Source organism: Dama dama, chromosome 2 (assembly GCF_033118175.1).
Source record: "Dama dama isolate Ldn47 chromosome 2, ASM3311817v1, whole genome shotgun sequence".
In the NCBI taxonomy this organism is placed as follows: Eukaryota; Metazoa; Chordata; class Mammalia; order Artiodactyla; family Cervidae; genus Dama; species Dama dama.
The window spans coordinates 5,272,310-5,293,507 of NC_083682.1; the positions used below are offsets into that span (position 1 = coordinate 5,272,310).

Sequence of the window (21,198 nt, forward strand, 5' to 3'; positions counted from 1 at the left end):
AATGTTCATTGGAAGGACTGATGTTGAAGCGGAAACTCCAATACGTTGGCCACCTGATGCGAAGAACCCACTCATTGGAAAAGACCTTGATGCTGGGAAAGACTGAAGGTGGGAGGAGAAGGAGACGACAGAGGATGAGATGGTTGGATGGCATCACCGACTCAATGGACATGAGTTTGAGTAAACTCCGGGAGGTGGTGATGGACAGGGAGGCCTGGCGTGCTGCAGCCCGTGGGGTCACAAAGAGTCGGACATGACTGAGCGACTGAACTGAACTGAAAGTTTATATTTTATATCAGAGTATAACTGATTAACGATGTTGTGACAGTTTCAGGCTGACAGCGAAGGGACTCAGCCACACATACACGTGTATCCCTTTCCCCCCAAACTCCCCTCCCAGGGGCTTCCACACAACAGTGAGCAGAGTTCCCTGTGGGTGGTGGTGTTTCTTTAACCAAGTGAAATACAGGGAACAGAACGTAGCGCGCAGATCGCGGGCACTAAGTGCGTTCACATTGTTCTGCCACCATCACCACCATCCATCTCCAAATCTCTTCATCCTCCCAAACTGGAACTCCATCCCCACTAAACACTCACTCTCCTCTCCCCCATCCCCAACCCCTGGTAACCACCGTCCTGTTAACACTTCCCGTCTTTACGCTTTTGACTACTATAGCTACCTCTTGTAAGTGGAATCTTTTAAGTGGAATCACTCAGTATTTGTCCTTCTGTGACCGGCTTATTTTACTTAGCATAACTCAAGGTTCATCCACATTATATCCAGTGTCAGAACTCCTTTCAGTGGGAGAAGGAAGTGTCCACCTACTCCAGTAGTCTTGTCTGGGAAAACCATGGACAGAGGAGCCTGGCAGGGGTCCACGGGGTCACAGAAGAGTCAGACAGGACTTGGCGGCTAAACAGCAAGGTATACAATGCATAGTCGAGTTAATCAAACCCTGGTCTTATAAGAAGTATGCTGCCAGCATTTTTCTTCGGCAGTCACCAGTTGCTGATGAGATTACGTGAGCTCAATGTGGGCCTCCTACTGTGCCTCCCTCCTAACTCCAGCTGCACACGAGTCGGGTACCTGGGAGTGTTTTCTGAGAAGGTCAGACAGTCTCCACTGTATCTGAAAGGATGGTGTTCTGCTTGTCATCTTTTTAATTTTTTTTACCGAAGTAGAGTTCATGTCCCATATTATGTAAGTTACAGGTGTACAATGTAGTGATCCACAGTTTTTAAAGCTTACAGTCATTTAGAGTTATAATAAACTACTAGCTGTAAAAAAAGAATTCCCTTCCTTGACAAGGCCGGAGAATACGCCACTGCACGGAGGGACCACATTTTCCCCATTGATTCATCCATCCGTGGACACTTGCGTTGCTTCCATATTTTGGCTGTTGTGAATAATACTGCTATGAACACGGATGAATGGCTTTATTATTTTAATTAAACAAGCAAGCATTTGCCGAACAAAGACCTGGACCAAATACTGGAGCCTCTCCTGATGGAGCGCCCTTGCCCTTAAGCTATATTTTATGGTTGGAAGAAACTCTGTTCCCAGGTGGAATGCAGAAGCAGGGGTCAGGAGGCGTGGTGGGGTCCAGGGGCTCCTGCCTCACCTGATACCAGCTGTGACTGCTGCCAGCTGCCTCAGCGCCCAGACAGGATGGTGTAACCGCCAATGTCCCAGTCACGTCCCTATGCCCGTGGCTTTACTTGCATCATCCCTGGGACATGTGTGTGTGTTGAGTCACTTCAGTCATGTTCCACTCTTTGCGACTCCCTGGACTGCAGCCCACAGGCTCCTCTGTCCATGGGATTCTCCTTGCCCTCCAGGCAAGGATACTGGGGTGGGTTGCCCTGCCCTCCTCCAGGGGATCTTCCCGGCCCAGGGATCGAACCTGCGTCCCTTACATCGGTAGACGGGTTCTTTACCACTAGTGCCACCTGGGAAGCCCCATCCCTGCGAAAGCTGGTTTCCATTCAGAAAAAACTCTGCCCTTCTTTCCTTTGCTGCGATCACTCCTTCTCACTTCTGGGAGGGGTTTAAAGATTCAGGTCTCCTGTTCTTCGCCCCCTCCCCTTTCCTTCCCTTCCTGAAAGTTCCAGTCAAGAAGCCATTAGCTGAGTTGCAGTGGGCGCCCCCTGCCTGAGTGGAGGGTGTCCACACAGGAGGGCAGTGGGCCCAGGGTGGGAGGAGTGTGCCTGTGTCAGCAGGGGTCCAACGTGGGGGGCTGGAGCCTGAGCGGGGTGAGGGGGCTCCCGTGCCACAGGAGGGGAGGGTGGCCCAGCACAAGGGGTCAGAGGTGAGTGAGGTGGGCGTCCACACTGGGGGGGGGGGGCGGTCCAGCACGGAGTAGAGGGGCCTGAGTGGGCGGGCAGGGGAGATCATTCACGTGGTGCAGGGGGCAGCTGGCTGTGGCTACGCGAGGTCGTTCCATACAGGGGCATTGACCGATTAGAGTCAGTCCCCTATATACGAATGAGTTCCATGCCAAGAACATGTTTGTATTTCTCGCGAAGTCCAACAGAGTTAGCCTAGGGACTCAACCGACACCATTGGCTACATGGTGCTGTTGCCACTCAGTTGCCAGGCGTGTCCGACTCTGCGACCCCGTGGACTGTAGCCCACCAGGCTCCTCTGTCCATGGGATTCTCCAGGCAAGAACACTGGAGTGGGTTGCCATACCCTCCTCCAGCGGAGCTTCCTGACCCAGGGATTGAACCCAGGTCTCCTGTGTTGCAGGTGGACTCTTTACCGTCTGAGCCACCAGCGAAGCCCATATGTAGTACTGTGCTGGAATAAGTTTATAACACACAAATAATCCATCTATAAAACACAAACACTAAAAATAAAACATTTCTAACCTTACGGTATAGCACCTTGAAAAGCGCACTAGAACAGTACAACATCTGGCACATGGGGGCTGGCATCCAGCGAAGAGGCCAGAAGACCTGCTGACTTGGGGAGGAGAGGCGGCGGGAGACGGCAGAGCTGAGGGATGGTCAGCCACAGGAGGCGGAGGGCCAGCCGCAGGGTCGGGCACATCTGGCGGGGAGGAGCGCGTTCGTGTCTTTCAAAGTTTGCAACTTAAAGGCTCGTATGTAGCAGACTTACTGTACCACAACAAAACAACTCACATGAGTTTTTGGCTTCGTGGTGCATATAAAATTTATGTTTACATGACTCTGTACTCTTCTAAGTGTGAAATAGCATTATCTTAAAGGACTGTACATGCCTTGATTTAAAAATGCTTTATTGCTAAATGATGCTGAAATGGTGACCATAGTAATATCAAAGGCCACTGATCACAGATTACCATTAACAAATGTACCCAAAGTTTTGAAGTATGGCCATAAATGCCAAAATGTGACAGAGGGACACAGAGTGAGCAAAAGCTGCTGGAAGAATGTCACCAGTAGGGTTGCTGGATGCAGGGTTGCCAATCTTCGATTTGTATAAAAGCACCATATCTGCAAAGCACAATAAATGAGATGTGCCTGTTTTAAACCTCCCCTGTTCAGACTTCTATGTGGTTTGTCTCCCACTGGTACCTGGCTGTAGACAAGGGCTCAGGTTTTGGTGTGCAGAAGGGATGCTCAAGGAATGTTGGATCAGATGCTAGGGTCTGCCACATAGCTCTGGGTACCCATAGTGGGATTCAGGGGAGGGGCCCCCTGCTTCCACCACCGTCGGCCCTCTGCTGGGGCTGCTCTTGTGCTGGGTGTGAGAATACATTCCATTTGCCAAAGGGAGAAACTCCATTTGGACCGCCTGCCCCCAGCAAGAGAATGGAGAAACCAGAAAGCTGGTGGTAGGCTTGCTTCACGCCTGGAGGAACCGAGGACTGGGGTGAGCTGGGAGCCCCACATCTGGGCAGGGAGGGCAGGTGCAGGACAACGTCTCCCCCACTCAAGTTAGAATCAGTTAAGCAAAGCCAGGCAGACTGTGGAACAACCAGGAAGGATCAGAGCTTGGTCCCCACTTGGGCTGACTTCACTGTTGTTCAGTCACTAAGTTGTGTCCAACTACTTGCAACCCCGTGGATTGTAGCACTCCAGGCTTCCCTGTCCTTCACTATCTTTTAGAGCTTGCTCAAACTCATGCCCATTGAGTCAGTGATGCCATCCAACCATCTCATCCTCTGTCACCCCCTTCTCCTCCTGCCCTCCATCTTTCTCGGCATCAGGGTCTTTTCCAATGGATTACCTGGATGAGTCTAAATCCAGCGAAAAGGGTCTTAGGGAAAGGACAGGGGGATTTGACACAGAGGAGAGGCCATGGGAAGATGAATGCTGAGGCTGGAGGGACAAGGCCACGAGCCTAGGGATGCCTGGAGCCCCCAGAGTTGGAAGAGGCAGGAAGAATCCTTCCTGGAACCCCCGAAGGGATCACAGCCCTGCCCACACCTTGATTTGGGACTTCTGACCTCCAAACTGGGAAAGAACAATTTTCTGTTGTTTTAAGCCACAGGAAACTTACACAGATGGGAAGACGGTCCCCTGCCTCTGGGCCGAGCCCTTTCCGGGTTGAATGACTCTTCTCTGCTTGATTTAAAGCCCTTTGTAAACAGACGGACCCTGTGAAGAGCCTGAGCTGGGGTCAGGCTAGAAGGAGATCCCCACATCCGGGTCTCCCTCCAGAGGCCGGGATGCAGGGTGCAGGGCCCTTGAACCGGCGGGGGTGTGGCCGTGGCCTCCCGTGTGTGGGAGGGACTATCCTGCTCCTGCAATCCGGGGGCTCCTTTGCCTTCTCCATCCTTGGATGCATCTATAAGTCCATTGGGCCTTCTCCTGGAAATTTCCATCTCTCCAGCAAATTCTCATCAGTCTCTGAAACTTTGCTGTCCCAAACTGGGCTCCACCATAGCCCAAGGTTGCCAGAATGTCCAGTCTCCTGAAGGTCCCCCCTGAGGCCTGGGGATGCAGGGGCAAGGCCTGGGGTCCTGCGTGCAGATTGTGTGTCTGTGGACAGTAAGGACAAAGGAAATGAGGATTCTGTGTCTTTGTGGCCCACACTTCATGTTGCTCACAGAGGTGTGAGGGGTAGATTGTCATGTTTTCTACTCTTTGATTAAAGAGCAGGAAAAACCCCACAGAGACAGTCGAAGCCCCTCATTTCCCTCTTGGTGAGTGCTCCCTTCACCATCCTAAGGCCTTCTTGAAACCCTTGGGGCCTCCAACTCTGAAGCCAGGGTTTCCACTCCAAATGCCAGGGCCGGGGCCCCAGTCCCCTTGTCTGCCTGACCACCCAGGCTGGAAATCAACTCTACCTTTGACTCAGGAAACACCACCCCCAGGGATTCACCAGGGGACAAGCCAACAGCCCAAAGAGGACATATGGGATATGACAAGGGAATCTCGGATGTTGTGATGGAGCAGAGAACTGACTCTGTGCAGCTCACATGTCCTGGCCAGAGAAGACCAGGGTCAACTTAAAACTGGCTGGAGTTTCCCAGTTCTGTGCATGTCTGACAGCATCTTGGGATGGCCCTAGGGCCTGCAGCCTGGAAACTCACCTGGTGGTGGAGGAAAGAGCAGCGACCACCCCCCCCCCCCCCCACCTCTTTAAGCATCACACAGCAAGAGCCAGCTCTAACAGGCCAGATGGCAGAGCAAGAAACTTCAGGTTCCTCACCTGCACCTGGAACCTGGATTGTGCACTTTGAACCTGGGTCATTCCTAGAAGCAATGCTTATGGAAGAGCCAAGGAACAACTATTTTGCAGTTTGCTCAACCACAAGTCTTGGAAAAACTGGAGAGGTCTTCATCGTGCAGTAAGCCAGTTCAGTTCACTTTTTTCCCAGATTGTTCCTCTCTTGTTTGAGGGTATAACTGACATTCAGTAATTTGCACAGAACTCACACTTAAACTGTACATACCCAGGTAGCCAGCCTTGGATATAGGGTGTTTCCATGACACCAGAAAGTTCTCCGTGTCCCTACCTAGTGAATACCACCTGCCGGGAGGCAAACGATGCTTCAGACTTCTATCCCCATAGATGAGTTTCTTTCTCTTCTAGGAAATCACATGTTTGAAACTAAGCAATTTATACTCTATGGTTTCTAGCTTCTTTTCTCAACATAATGGTTTTGAAATTCATCTTTGTTGTGGCTCATTCATTATTATTTCTGATTAGTATTTCATCACGTAGCTAGACCACACTTTATCCATTCTTTTGTTGGTTAGCATTTGCCTTGTTTCCATTTGGGGCTTTTTATAAATATAGCTGCCATAAATATCTTTGGAGGGAGAGAGAAGAGAGAGGGGAAGAAACGGGAACATAGATTCTCCAACTATATGTTGGTGAAGACTCTTGAGAGTCCCTTGGACTGCAAGGAGATCCAACCAGTCCATCCTAAAGGAGATCAGTCCCGGGTGTTCATTGGAAGGACTGATGTTGAAGCTGAAACTCCAATACTTTGGCCACCTGATGTGAAGAGCTGACTCATTTGAAAAGACCCTGATGCTGGGAAAGATTGAGGGCAGGAGGTGAAGGGGATGATGGAGGATGAGACAGTTGGATGGCATCACTGACTCAGTGGACATGAGTTTGGGTAAACTCCGGGAGTTGGTGACCGGGCACACTGCAGTTTATGGGGTCGCAAAGAGTCAGACATGAGTGAGCGACTGAACTAAACTGAACTAAATAGAAGCCCATCAATCCATACCGATACAATATATATTAATACATTGAAAGTTTGATGAGAATCAGATGTTTATATCCTCCTAAAGTTCATCTCCACAGAGTACTTATTATAAGGAATCTTCAGACTCTCAACAAGCGACTTTCCCGTGGAGAAGCCTGGCACACACCCCTTAATCAAGGGACCCAAGTGAGCATCATCAGTTACGGGTCAAATTGAAATGCTTTGCCACCTGAGAGGATGCAGTGACAGAAACTCAGCCTCACTCTGCGACATTCCCGCCAGAGGTACTTGACCTTAATCTAATCACGGAGAGCTGTCAGAAAAAAGCTAAAGTGATAATCTAACCTTCATGATTGCCCAAATCATGCAATTAAAGGGAAGGGTGAGGGACTGCTCCACATGGAGGAAGCTGAAGCATCACCAACCGAGGTAACTGGGGGCTCTGGGCAAGCTCCCTTGCTATAAAGGACATTACTAGGGTCATTGGGAAAACATGAGTCTGGTGTGGTGATGAAACAGCATCCACCCACCTGTGTAAATGTCTCAATTGTTATCACCTGGTTTTGTGGGGGCCCTCTAGCTGCCGGAAAACACACCCAACTCTGCTCAGAAGTCTTGGAGCATCGCGGCAGCAACTTACAGCTTAGGAAAGTGAAGTTTTTGTGCTATGCTTGAAACCTTCTTGTAAGTTTGAAATTATTGACTAATAATAAGAGGACGCTTTCCCTGCCCTTGAGGAAACCAGTTTTTCAGCAGCCACTGATCCTCTCTTTGTTTATCCCAGGTGTGTCTGAGAGGACAAAGGTGGCTATTTTATGCCTGGGTTCCTTTCTGGTGCTGGTGGGAACCAGAAGGAGTACCAGCCCTCAGCATGGGGCTGTTTCTGGGACCCTGTGGGTTGTCCTAGGCAGACACGAAGCTCAGGGCACTCCTGAGCTTGAAAGGCAGGGAAGTCTGTGCACGTGTAGGGGTGGGTGGTAGAGAAACCTCCTTGACTGGAGCTTGAGCATCGGAAACAGGAGAGTGGTTAGAAACTTGCTTACAACTCGTTTTATCCCTGTAGCAACCCTGGAAGGTTAGCATTATCTTTCGTGAATTAAGCCTCTGCACGAGGGCCCCAGGCACTGTTCCAGATGTTGAGGACAGAGCAGTGAACAAGGCAGACAAAGCCCCCTGTCCTTAAATAACATACAGCCTGGAAGAGAGATGCGGTCAGTAGATGCAATGAATAAGTGAAAGATACAGGACGCTAGGGGGATTCTTGGCAGCTCAGATGGGAAGGAATCTGCCCGAAATGCAGGAAACTTGGGTTTGAAACCTGGGTCAGGAAGATTCCCTTAGAGGAGGAAATGGCAACCCACTCCAGTATTCTTGCCTGGGAAATTCCATAGACAGGCTACAATCCATGAAGTCGCAAAGAGTCAGACATGATAGAGCAACACACACACACACACACACACACACACACACACACAGGATGCTAGATGGTGATGTGTGCTAAGGAGAAAACCAACCAAACCAAACACAAAGGCCATTAAGGGAAACTAAAAGCTAGGTACTGGACCCGAGCAAATGGTAAAGGTCTCTCTCTGGGGAGTGGAATTTGGCATGCATGTATGTTTTCAATTTTAACCTCGCTTTATTTAAAATGCCTATGAAACACCTAAGTGGTGGTGTCAGAAGTTCAGAGACATGCAGGCGGGGATGGGAAGGTGGGCATCTTCGGTACATAAGCTGTTTTGGAGATACAGAGGGGACTCCTTGGGCAGGATCAGGACTGGCACCTTTGCACAGGTGAGAGAGCAGGTATGTAGACAGGCTGCCTCACTGGGCCCAAATCACATGGCTGCTAGGTTGTGGAACTGAGATTCAAACCCAGGTCAGACTTATGTCAAGGCCCTAATCACAGCTGCCCTGGAGTCTTGCTGCTGTTGACTTGGCCTTGGGCAGGTCACTTGACCTTTCCTCCTCTACCAAAGGAGAACTGGGCAGTGGAGGGGCAAGCACAATGCAGGGGGCGCTGCGATGCTCAGGCGGGTGGTCGAGGAGCCAGGAGCTGCCCAGACAGGTCACTGGAATCACCCTGGGTATGTCCCCCGCCCTCTTCCCGCCGCCCACTCTGGCACCTGCTCCCATCAGAGCAGCCCTGCCTTCTGGGCAGGGGTGGGGTCGGCAGGGGTAAAGGGGAGACAGGAAAGCAGAGTCTGAAAGCCAAGGTATCACTTTACATTGAGAAGCCACCTGCCACCCAGCCTGATATTCTGGGCTCAGCAGGACCTGTGGGCCCTCCCTGTGGGCACAGGATCCCAGCAAGCAAATCCCTGCTAGCCAGTGGCTGGGTGAACCTGGTATTTGAAGAAGGGGCGTGTGAGAGGGATGCAGGTTTGGTGGGACTCAGCTGGGTCTCTGCAGTGCCCCCTCGCCCCTGCTGGGGGGACTGGAACGGATCCCCTGGCAGGGGTGCAGCGCCCAGGTCAGCTGCGGGCTGGGCTGGCACTCCAGGGCTTCCGGGGCTGGCCCAGGCTCCTTCCGCCAACTCACTCTTCCTTTCGAGTTGTTAACATCTTTCCCTCTGTCCAGGACTGGCGGGGCCCCACCGCCTCTGTGGCTTAGCACCTCCACTGGGGCATCCAGCGGCTTCACGCTGTAAATGCCGGTGGCTCCTGTCACGTGGGGGGCTGGGCAGGTGCCTGGCCACACTACTTCCTGTCCCCCACCCCCCTCCTCTGCCAGCTGGCAGGAGGCGGCCTCCAGCTGGCCACGCTCACTGTGGGGAAGTCGAATTTCCAGTTTCCCCCAGCAAAGCTGCTCTGGGCTGTGGCCTCTGGCCAGCTCAGAGCTCCGGCCCACCCTGAGGGCCTCTCAGCGGAGGCTGGAAGAGCAGCCAGCAGCACAGGGGGGACGGGGTGCGGGTGGGGGGTGGAGACAGGCTCAGAAGTGGGGACCCGGAGGGACTTGTGTCTGGGGTCACCCATCTGCCTCCCCTGCGCCAGGAATACTTGGCGCTGGGCCGGGAGTGGATGAAGCCAGCGTCTTGGGAGTCTGGGGACTTGTCAGGGTCGGATTTTGGTGTCAGCCGCAGGGCGCGCTGTCGGGATGGACTCTGGAAAGCTTCGAGTGGGGAAGACAGATGTTTGGGGCTGTGAGGGGCTGCCCGGACATGGCTGGACTTGGGGCCTGGGCACAGAGACCCACGGGGAGCCACACAGGACTGTGGTGCCCATTGGGCTTCTTCCTCTCTGGGCACCCAGCGAGGAGACAGGGTGGCAACGGCAGTCTCAGTGGGGTGCAATTTGGGGATTTGGAGCCAAGCACTATGAAAATATTGGAAAGTTTAGCCATAAATCTGAAGCTAATGAAACTGAAGCAATCATTCATTAGTTGTGCTAGCAGAGAGGAACGTGGCAAGGCAGCTTCTGATGTCAGAGACGCCCGGAGGCTTTCAGAGCAAAAGAGCGAGCGTGCAGGTTCCTAAGTCGATGGGCTTCACCTGAGGGGTGGTGAGACCACGGCACGGCCCCATCCCCGCCCAGTGGGCTTCCCCAGGAGGAAAGGTGAGGGTCAGTGGGAGGAGCGCTGGTGTTTAAGATCTAGTCCCGCCTCCACCTCTGTAGATGCATGTCCTCAGCCAATCACTGTGCCTCAGTTTCGCATCTGTGAAAGGGGATAATAGGCGCTATGTCTGCCACTCAAGGTCAAGAGGGAGAGAAAATCAGGTAAGCAGTCGTGTTGGTGGTGGTTGTTTGGTGGACCACAGACCTTGTGGTCATCGACACTGTCCACGGAAGCCGCCTTTCTGGCATGCCTACTCTGTGCCAGGCCCTGGGAATGGCAGGAAACCAAGGAAGGCCCGGGGCTCTTCCTGGAATAGAAGGACCCGCCTGCCCAGCCTGCCTCCTCTGCAGGACCGAGCTGGGCTCTTTACCACCTCCTCCCCCACTCCAGCCTCAGGGCTTCTGCACTTCTCGGGCTCACCTTTCTCAACCACTCCCTTTTCCTTCCATACCCATATCCACTCTTCCGGGTGGCGGAGACATTTAGGCACCAATACCATGCCATCTGCCCGCTTGTGGCAACCTCAACTTCTTGGCCTCTGCGCTTTTTACCAGGATAAGGGCTCTGCTTCAAGCCCTGACTGATATTGGAGGTCGCCTCACCTCTTGATGCCTCAGTCTCCCTACGTATAAAGTGGGAAAAAACGGTCCCCACCTCCTGGGAGTCGTTGTAAACGAGATAGGGAACCAAAGCTTGAGGATGACGCCTGGTATCCAGGAAAGACTGTTCCTCTCATGATTGCTATTCTGTAGCCATTATCGTCAACCTCGCAGGCAGGATCCAGAGGGTGAGGCCGCGCGCCCGACCCGTGGGAGCCTCTCAACAAATTCCCGACCAGCCTGAGACCCAGGAGGGGGCTCGCATCCTTGGGTACCGGCACTGCCCAACGAGGGAGTGAATCGGCAAAATCCGTTTCTCCGAAAACCCGACGCACAGTAGGTGCGCAAGAAATGGCCGGCTGATGCTAGGCAGCTAGTGGCCGGGTTGATTCAGGCTCTCGTCTCGCTCCCTCCCACACGAGGCGGTGGAACTCGGGCTGCCCACACGGTCTATGCAGTGTGTTATCTGCTCCCAACGACACCCACTCCCACAACAAAGAGGCTCGCCTCCACGGGGGCCACCTCTTCTCGGCGCAGCCGGGAGGTGCAGCGGGCGAGAAGCCTGACCGTCCCCCACGGCTGACCCCCGTCCTGACTCAGAAGCGGTCCCCGGTGGGTACTGCTGCGCCAGGGACCGAGGGTTGGAAGACAGACTCGCGAGCCCCGAGCGCACGTAGAGACCCAGGTCCCAGGTAGCGCCCGAGGGGCGCGCGGCGACGCCGCCTCCAGCCGCGATTTAAAGGGCAGCGAGGGGCGGAGGGATCCTTTCCGACAGCTCAATACGAATCCCTCCGCCGCGAGCTAAGCGCAGCGACGACTGGCCTCGTCCTCTCAAAATTAGCCTTTTTGTCCCTCCGCCGCTGGAAGCAGCCGGCGGGGGAACTCATTTCTTTCTCGGGTTTCTCCGCCTCCCCAACCCCCACCCAACCCCCAGTCCCGTAAAAGCAACAGAGGCGGCCGAAGAGGCGTGAGCTGAAGTGGTGTCCCTCCGCCCGGCCGAGGGTACTCCTTTTCGTGTCCTTCCACCGTTCCCGGGCGGCGTCCGAGCGGCTCACCGGGGGCGGCGACGCGTCTGCGGCGCGGACGGCGAGGCTCCGGGGCTATGAGGTGAGGACACCCGGGCACCGGAGACGGCACGCGCGGCGCCAGGACCCGGGGCGCGGAGTCGCCAGGCCAGCGGCTGCCTCCGGGATTCCCCGAGGCCGCGCGAGAGGCGAGGTGAGGCCCGCGGCGCGGGGGCGCGGGGGGCGCGGCGCGGTGGGGGCGGGGGGCTCCGGCCGCAGCTGGGACTCATTTCCCGACAGCGGATGGAGCGGGCGGTGCTGCGGCCGGGGCCGCCATCTTGGATTTTACTCTTCCCATTTTTCTGTGGAATTATTTTTGGTGATTAATTTTCTTGAGGGACGAGGAAGTGTCGCCGGGCAGAGCGGGCCCCCCCCCCCCAACCCCAGCGGCCCAGGCGGCTGGGCCTCGACGCTCCCCGAGGAGGAACGGGTAGCGCCCGGCGGTGAGCAGGGGGGCGGACGCCGGCGCGGGCGTGCGGGGGGCGGCGGGGCGCCGGACGCGGGCGGCGGGCTGGGGGCGGGCCGGCGGGAGCGCGGGGGGCGCCGGGCCGGGCCAGGGGTGGGGGGAACCGGAGCCGGGGCAGCGGGGGCGGTGGGGACGGTCGGGGGAGGGGCGCGGCGGCGGGCGGGGGGCGCGGGCCCTGCAGTGGACGCCGCGGCCGGAAGGGAGCGGTAGCGGCCGCCGGGCAGCGCCGGGCCGGCCCGCGGCCGCACGAGGGGAGCAGCCCCGCCGCTCGCGATTGGGGGACTCTGTTTTCCCTCTTCTCCAATGGGCAGCCGTGAACGGTCTCGCCCAATCTGCTCTCTCCGTCGCGCTCAACTTTGGGTTGTTTTTGTTTGGGCTCGAGCCTCATTCCCGGTCTCCTCCCGGGCCGGTCCTCCGCCCCGCTCCGTGCCTTCTCCTGACGGCGGCTCCAGCACCTTGGCCCGGGTTGGCCTCCCTGGCCCCGGGCCCCCCCGCCCCCTACGCTTCGGCCCGGTCCCCCTCGGTCTGCCGGCGTCTCGGGTCCCGAGGACACGCGCCGGTCCTCCCAGAGTGACACGGTCCCCTTCCACATCCCCAGAGATGATGATCCGCGTCACCCCCAACCGTGAGAGTGGGGGAAACGTGAAGAAGGTGACAACGGGACCCGACTTGCTGGAATGGTATAGAAGCACTTGGGACGCAGAGAAAGTCACTCTTTGTCGGTTTGGATTCGTTTGACCCGGTTTTGGAGCTCTGGCTTCCGACCCATTGAGTAGGGGAAAGTTTTTTTAAGAATATTGAGGAGGCGAACGTGTGTTCTTTGAAATTTAAGTTTTTCAGAACTTGCCAAACGAAATTCTCTTGGGGGGGGAGGGGAATCTTTATTTAGAGTAGGAGGCAGAAGAATTGATTGGTTGTGATTGTGCTTCTTTTCATCAGGATCTTTTTTTAGATTTAAAGCGTTTTGATGTAAAGTACAGTGGAGGATGGCTTAATAAGATCATTGGTGGAAACAGTTGCCAGCTGAAGCTTTTTTCCTTCCCCCTTTGGTCTTTAATAGTAAGAACACGCCTATAACTTTTGGTGATTAATTGTCAAAGTATAAGCATTTTGAAGAAGGAAGGGGAAATCAGTTTTGCCTGAAATCATCACAGATAATTTGTACCTACCAGGAAATTGAAGAGTTACTTAGTATAGACACAAGTTTACCTTGTAGCCACATGTTTAGCGCCTTCACCACAGGTGTGGTCCTGTCACTGTGGGGCTCGCTAGATTCCAAGATTAAAGTCCACAAACGCTTTGATCCCAGCACGTTTGGGAACTCGGGTCCCTTTTCCAGTTTCTAATCACTCAGCATTCTCTTCTAACGTCCGAGCTCGGGGCCCAGCAGTTTCCCTTCTGCTGTCTTTTGGTCATGTCTTGCCCAGCACTCCTGCGCTCCCGGCCCCGGAATGACACTCTTCGGAAGGGCCTCATGAGAGAGTGACCTTCTGGGTAACTCTTCCACACCGCACAGAACTCTTACACACGTGCAGAGACTGAGCGCTCAGGAGAAGGCACGCTTCTTGTGTGTTCTCTGAGCAGTTGTTATATTGTATTTGGCTATTTACCTGCTCATCTCCTCCGTCTTCTTGCTAGCTTATTGAGTTATCTCCTCTGCTCTGAGCAGGTGCTCAATAGACACTTGATGAAAAATACTCATTTATTAATAGAGCTTGCTGATATGTAGTTGTTCAAAATACCTGCGTTCTACTGTTATTACAGCATTGCTGTCGTTAACATAACCACTTAGTTTGAGAGCAAAAGGAGTGATGGGGATATTTACTCTTCGAGGGGAGAAGAGAGTAGGGCTTAATTTTTTTACCCATAAACTTTGAAACTAAACTCGAAGTCATTTCCAAGTGCTGTCTTGCCTGTGTTTTCATTTGTCTTCTTGTGCACACTGAAGTGTTTCTGTTTTGAACTCTCCACGCCGGAAGCAAATTGCAGTGGGCAGTGTGGGGGTCTAGCAGAATATGCATGTGAAGGAAGTGGCTGCAGGTTGTTTGTGTCTTTGAGCGTTGAGTTTTGTGGGTGGGGCATGTTGGTTTACAAATTTTCCCTTGGGTCCTATATATCTGGGATTGAATCTGGTTTCTCTTAGTTTGAGTGTCAGTTTGTGGCCTTGTAGGACAGGAGCGTGTGGCCTGATTGTGTTGCACAGTCATTTATTTGTGTGTGTAGCATGGTAGCAGCTCCCTGTCTACAGGAATGCCCTTCCCACAGCTTAGGAAAGCAAATCCTTTCAGACAAGTGGTGTCGATTAATTATCCTGTGCCTGCCATGTATGAGCTTTACTTTCTCTCCTCTCGTAAAATCCTTCGGTGGGCAGGAGTTACAGGTCTCTGTCAGCCCTGGAACACACTAACTGCTAAGTTTTCCACACAGTGTTAAAGATGGGGATGTGTGTCTTTGTTCCAGTGTGTATATTAGTTTCACAGATACACTGAGGAAATGAAGGCAGAGAGCATAGACAGCTGTGTCTCAGGTGGAGCTCTGTGCAGTAGAAGTTTTATGTGTAAAGATGTAACTCAGTTTTTGGGCCTGATTTTTAGTTACTTTTTATTTGGAGGGAAAATGTATTTGCTGATGTGTCTTGGTGTAGGGGATGGTTTTAATTGCAATAAAAAGCACACATTAAATTTACTAGTGCGTGAAACTAGCCAATGCACTTTAAATTGCAAGTATTAGGAGTTCTAACCATTAAAACAGTGATTTGAAAAGTAACTTTTTTCTTGCATAGTCTGTCAACTTTGAAACCTTAAAAAACATACTCTGTCTGAAGCTCTTAAGTATGAAATGTGATTGAACCCTGTGGTTTTCATGAGGGAGCTCCATGGAACAAGCTGTACAAGGAAGGGTCCTAGTGAACAAGTCAGGAGTTCCACTGGGCTTAGCAAGTTTCACAACTTTCTTTAAATTCTATCAACTCTACATTCCGTTCCCCCCAACCCCCCCCCCCCCAAAAAAAAAGAAACCCTGTACAAATCTGGTTTTACTTTAGTTCTTACTGTAAGCCCTTTCTTTCCCCGTAATTTGGTGTTTCCTAGAAGATTAGAAGTGTTGGTTGAGAGGAAATGTCATGTTTAACCAATAACTTAACTCTGTATTTTTCTACTAATGTGACTGGAGTTTCTCTTTGTCCAAATCAGATTACAGAAAGTCTGAGTAACTTTTCACTTACAACAATGTATCTTGTTTTATTCAACAGACACGTCCTCATTTTAGTCATGCACATCTTACTTTACTTGCTTTATAGGACTTTACTATTTTAAAGTTGTGGAATAGAGAGAATCCATCTGTGCAGGAAAGACTCATTACTTTGTTTTTCTAAACCCACATTAGTATGTCTAGTTTTAAAAAAAAAACACCACACTTTCCTTTTGATCCCCATGTTGCTCAGAGGCAATGGATATATTGTCTTTATATAGTTGGTGACGGAAGCAGAACTGTTTGCATTAATTCTAAAATATTCTCACAGAATGGAAAAAAAAGTCACTGATTTCCATAGTCATTGATGCTCTGAATTATGTTTTGCTTCATGATTTTCCTTCCATTAGGTTAAAGGGTTCCTAGGACCACTGGGGCACTTTGATCACTCACTGCCTCTGTCTCCCATGCCAGCCACATTGGGGGCTGGCTAGTATTTGTGTAAGACAGACTCAAACACTGCACAGTCTTTTCTAAGGATATACATAATTTTATAGTATAATTATACATACAATTATGGGGCTGGATGAAGGACCACTGGAGTAAGACTCAATACCCGTGTTCCAGTCTGCTCCTTATTTGTTTAAAGCATTGATGGGGCCAAGCCTTAGTTTCTTCATCTGTAAAATAGCTAAACATTAACCGCAAGTGTGCGGTTCTAGAGTATACTCTTTTACACTTAATCACCACCCATTTTCTCACTTCTAAGAGCTAACTTAATCACTTTGCCATCTCTCCAATTGGTTTACATAGTTCATCTGTGTATTTCACATAGTCTTTCCTCCTTGTTTTGAAATATTATTAAGTTGATGGTACAGCTTACAATCAGGCTTCCCTGGTGGCCCAGTGGTAAAGAATTCTGCAATGCAGGAGATGCAGGTTCAATTCCTGGGTCAGGAAGATTCCCCTGGACAAGGAAGTGGCAACCCATTCCAGTATTCTTGCCAGGAAAATCCCACGAGGAGCCGGTGAGCTACAGTCCATGGAATTGCAAAGAGTTGGACATGGCTGAGTGAGGACACACGCACAGCTTATGGTCAGTTGGGTTTTAGAACTTGGAGATGGGGATCCCAGAAGTTTGATTCTTAAGGTCTGTGTGGCTTCCACGTCTCTGTGGCTCCTACTTGTCAGCTGCATTTCTGCGGGATGTCCTATCTTCTGTATTAGGAGAGCACACAAAGACAAGAGCACGTGAGAAGCCTCTTTGTGGGTGATACACGTGTGCCTCCAGACTTCAGCTAGGACGCTCGAGTTCTAGACCCAGGCTAACTGTTTAAGGCAGCCTGACTTCAGGAAGGCAACTTCGTTCTGAGCTTCAGCCATCTCATTTGTAGTGATAATACCTGTCTCACCTAGCTCATAGCGTGGCCAATCTGGGGAACCCTTGGTACGTGTGTTAGGATGGAACAAACACCGGGCTGGGGCCTCTTTATAGGAGCACCAGGTCTGCAGATCTCTTGTGACGCTCGGATTGCCGCTCGGGTCTGAGGCAGAAGCACCCTTCCAGTGAAGGTCCTGCTGCTGCTGCTCTGTGCTCTGCTGCTCTGCTCAGCAGATACCTGGCTTTCACAGGCTTCCCTTTGGTTTTGCAAAGGTCCCCCACTCCGTAGTTGCCTTGTGCAGTTTCCCGAAAGCGGAAACTCTCGTGCGCCCTCTAGTGTTTCCTGGACGCAGGCCGTATTCCAGCACCAAGAACAGTGCCTAGAGGCTCCCAGCAGTTTCTTGACAAATATTGAATTGAGTTGTTTCTCGGTCTGCAGAATGATTCATTTTGTCTGTCTGCTTTTTAACAAGGTTGAAATATCTGATACAGTTTAACCTCTGAAGAGTATTTTCATTTTCAAGAAAAGCCCTTATGTTGCATGTTGTGAAGGGATATGTATTTTCAGCAAGAAAACTAGCATACTATTAGGAAGATGGAACCCCCTCCCCCCTCCCACCTGCTGAAGAGTAAAGGCGGCTGATCCTTCAGCCAGTGAGCCAGTAGAGGCTGGAGCTAGAGAGACCAGATAGAAACCTGCTTCTCCCTTCCCCTCACAAAAGAGACAAAAAGCCCAAAAGTCTGATTTTGGACTCTATGGGAGAAGGCAAGGGTGGGATAATCTGAGAGAACAGCATCGAAACATGTATATTATCAAGTGTGAAACGGACCGCCAGTCCAGGTTGGATGCATGAGACAGGTGCTTGGGGCTGGTGCCCTGGGCTGGTGCCCTGGGCTGGTGCACTGGGCTGGTGCCCTGGGATGACCCCGAGGGACGGGATGGGGAGGGAGGTGGGAGGGGGGTTCAGGATGGGGAACACATGTAAGTCCATGGCTGATTCATGTCAGTGTATGGCAGAAACCACTGCAATATTGTAAAGTAATTAGCCTCCGACTAATAAAAATAAATGAAGGAAAAAAAGAGAAAGAAAAAGACACCTCATTCAGAGGAGGATTTAGACCAAGCCAGTTGCCTCAGAAAATGGTGGGTGGGTGGGTGTAGATAGATCAGGAGTGTTTTTGATCCAAAAAGGTGACTGGGTTTCTGTATTTATGCTTTTTGGTTTATTCTTGATTATTCAATTGGAAGTTTGTCCCCACATTAGTCTGTCCTTGTATCCTACTTGTTTCCTTTATAGCTCTTACCAGAACTTACTGTTTCATACCTGTTTGTCTCTCATCTCATACTATACTCTGAGCTCTGTGAAATCAGGATCCATGTCTATTTTGTTTTAGGGCCTTGCTCTTCAAATATGAGGCAAAATATGTTTAAAATTTTGTTTGAGTCAGGCTTATATTGCTTTCTTGTATGGTCAAAAGTGTATATGTAGTCTTTCAGCATGGTTTTTTTCTCATTCTTTAAGGCTTCCTCTTATTTGTGAAATGAGGGTGATGATAGTCGTATAAGTTATTGTATATTTTTAATGTTTTATGATACATTATATAATCGTATAATTTGCTATTTTATTTTGTATGTTTATGAATATTAAAGATCTATTGTATATTTAAGATACTGTGATATGGGTAAATGATATGATATATATGAAGTTATTAGCACAATTGTTGGATCATAATACGAGCAGCCAGGTGGTCCCTGTGGCGTTCAGTTCTTCATTCATGTCTGAGTGGACACTTGCTTAGCTGTGTGTTGGGCACTGGTAAGCATGTAAATCCATGGCTGATTCATGTCAATGTATGACAAAAACCACTACAATATTGTAAAGGAATTAGCCTCCAACTAATAAAAATAAACTGAAAAAAAAAAAAAACAACAACAAAATCTGTAGTTCCTCTGTTAACATGTGAGGTATATTCAGTGATGTTTAATTATACATTGGTGCCAGAAAACACACTGCTTCTCTTCAGGAGCAGTAGGAAAAGCAGAGCTGATCTCAACTCTATCATAAATGAGCGTCTTGCTCCTTTTTATTCCCTTGAAACTTTGTACTTTTTCTAATGGATGAGGTGATGTGATTTTTTTTTTTTCCCTGTGAGAATTATGGTAGGATGAGGAATAGGGAATTTCTATTTGATTCTCGACAGTTTTGTGAATGATATATCAGCGTGCCTGGTCTTCTTTTCTTTGTTTCTTCCTTAGTTACATGAAAAGAGGAGATAATTGGAGACCTTTATTAACAGTTTCTGCTCATTTAATCCTTGTGCCAGGCTTCTCTTCCTTTTACTAATGAGACATTAGCTAGGTTGAGTGACTTGTCCATGGTCACGTTGCTGGAGAGTAGTGAGTGAAGCCAGAGTGGGCCCCGGGCGCCCTGCCCCTCCCGAGCCACAGCCTGACCCAGGGTGTGCGCTGCCCTCGGCACAGGCTGCCACCCGCAGACTCTGTCTTGGCCCAAGGCTCGGACTCAGCCCAGGATTCACTTTGTAGGTTTTTCTCACCCTTGTCTTTGCCCATAAGAATTGATGATTCTTTGTTCCACTTCACTCAGAGCTTCTCGGGAACTGTGGGCTGTACTTACAGGGTCTTGCCACTAGGTGTCATCTGTTGATAGAAGAGTAAAATGCTGTTTGGGTCCCAGAGAGGAGGGTAACAAAGGAAGCGTCCTTGATTTTGTTTATGGGCGCTCCTAGGTGAGCAGGTGGAGCAAATGTGGAGAAATAGGGAAGGAGATTGGGGGCAGAATTTCCCTCGGCAACCACATCAGCTAAGACCTTTATTTTAGAGAGATCTGCTGAGACAGTTGGAGGCACAGATCTTTCTTACATAGAATTCTTTGTTGTGATACATACTAGTGTACGTATGGTGTATGTAAAAAGATGCTTTGAAGCAGTATTTTCTGTAATGAGGAGTTTTACATGCTCAGCTGTAGATCAGTGGCCAAATAAGTTTAAGTGTTGTAAACATCTGATTGTAGACCTTCCAGTGGTGGCTCTTTTGCTGTTTAAAATGGTCTGTTAAATGAAAAATTTAATAGTTTTAATTTTTAATTCTTGTGGTAAACATATATAAATATATAATGTTCCGTATGATGCTTCTAAGGAAGGTTTTGGTTAACTGTGCTTAAGCACGGTGCATGAGTAATTAGATGTTGAATTGAGACACCAGTTGTATCTTCACAATCCATACAGCTCTCTCTGTAGCCATGTTGATACCTGCAGTTGAAGGGGGAAGTGACTCTTAAAAATGTATTTAAACAACTGTTTAAAGGTGCTTAACATGTCCTGTAATGTGTTGAAAGTTTATGTGTTTCTGGAGTCTAACAGGAATGTGTTTTTACTTTGGTTTACTTTTTCATGGTCTCTGTGTTGGTTTTCTGTGCGCGCTATAAAATACCACAGGGGGTGGCTGGTAACAGCAGACGTGTCTGCTCTCAGTTCCAGTGGACCAGAGTCAGGGTCTGGGTGGGGCCCCCTCCAGAAGCTCTGGGAGAGCCTTGTTCTTTGCCTCTCCCAGTGTCTGGTGTCCATGGCATTCCTTTGCTTGTGGCTGCCTCTCTCCAGTCTTTTTGTCTTTTTCTCAACGTGTCAGGCAGTCAGTCAGTTTAGTCGCTCAGTCGTGTCCGACTCTCTGCAACCCCATGAATGGAGGCACGCCAGGCCTCCCTTTCCATCACCAACTCCCAGAGTTTACTCAAAGCCATGTCCATGGAGTCAGTGATGCCATCCAGCCATCTCATCTTCTGTCGTCCCATTCTCCTCCTGCCCCCAATCCCTCCCACCATCAGGGTCTTTTCCAATGAGTCAACTCTTTGCATGAGGTGGCCGAAGTATTGGAGTTTCAGCTTCAGCATCAGTCCTTCCAATGAACATCCAGGACTGATCTCCTTTAGGATGGACTGGTTGGATCTCCTTGCAGTCCAAGGGACTCTCAAGAGTCTTCTCCAACACCACAGTTCAAAAGCATCAGTTTTTCGGTGTTGAGCTTTCTTCATAGTCCAACTCTCATTTCCATACACGACCACTGGAAAAACCATAGCCTTGACCAGACGGACCTTTGTTGGCAAAGTAATGTCTCTGCTTTTTAATATCCTGTCTAGGTTGGTCAAAACTTTCCTTCCAAGGAGTAAGCGTCTTTTAATGTCATGGCTGCAATCACCATCTGCAGTGATTTTGGAGCTCAAAAAATTAAAGTCTGACACTGTTTCCACTGTCTCCCCGTCTATTTCCCATGAAG

The 21,198-nt window shown here is 50.5% G+C and overlaps 1 protein-coding gene across 5 annotated transcripts in view; it reads left to right on the forward strand.

Moving 5' to 3' along the window:
* The first annotated feature begins 11,755 nt into the window (after window positions 1-11,755).
* Window positions 11,756-21,198, forward strand: part of KMT5B (lysine methyltransferase 5B) — a 50,927-nt gene continuing 41,484 nt past the window's right edge. For 2 of the 5 annotated variants that reach the window (XM_061162081.1, XM_061162118.1), the window contains exon 1: window positions 11,756-12,025. The gene's annotated coding sequence lies outside the window, so the exon portion shown is untranslated. Of the gene's footprint in view, window positions 12,026-12,181; window positions 12,315-12,999; window positions 13,018-21,198 lie in introns of those variants that run through there. The other 3 variants (XM_061162110.1, XM_061162091.1, XM_061162102.1) reach the window with 3 other exon arrangements.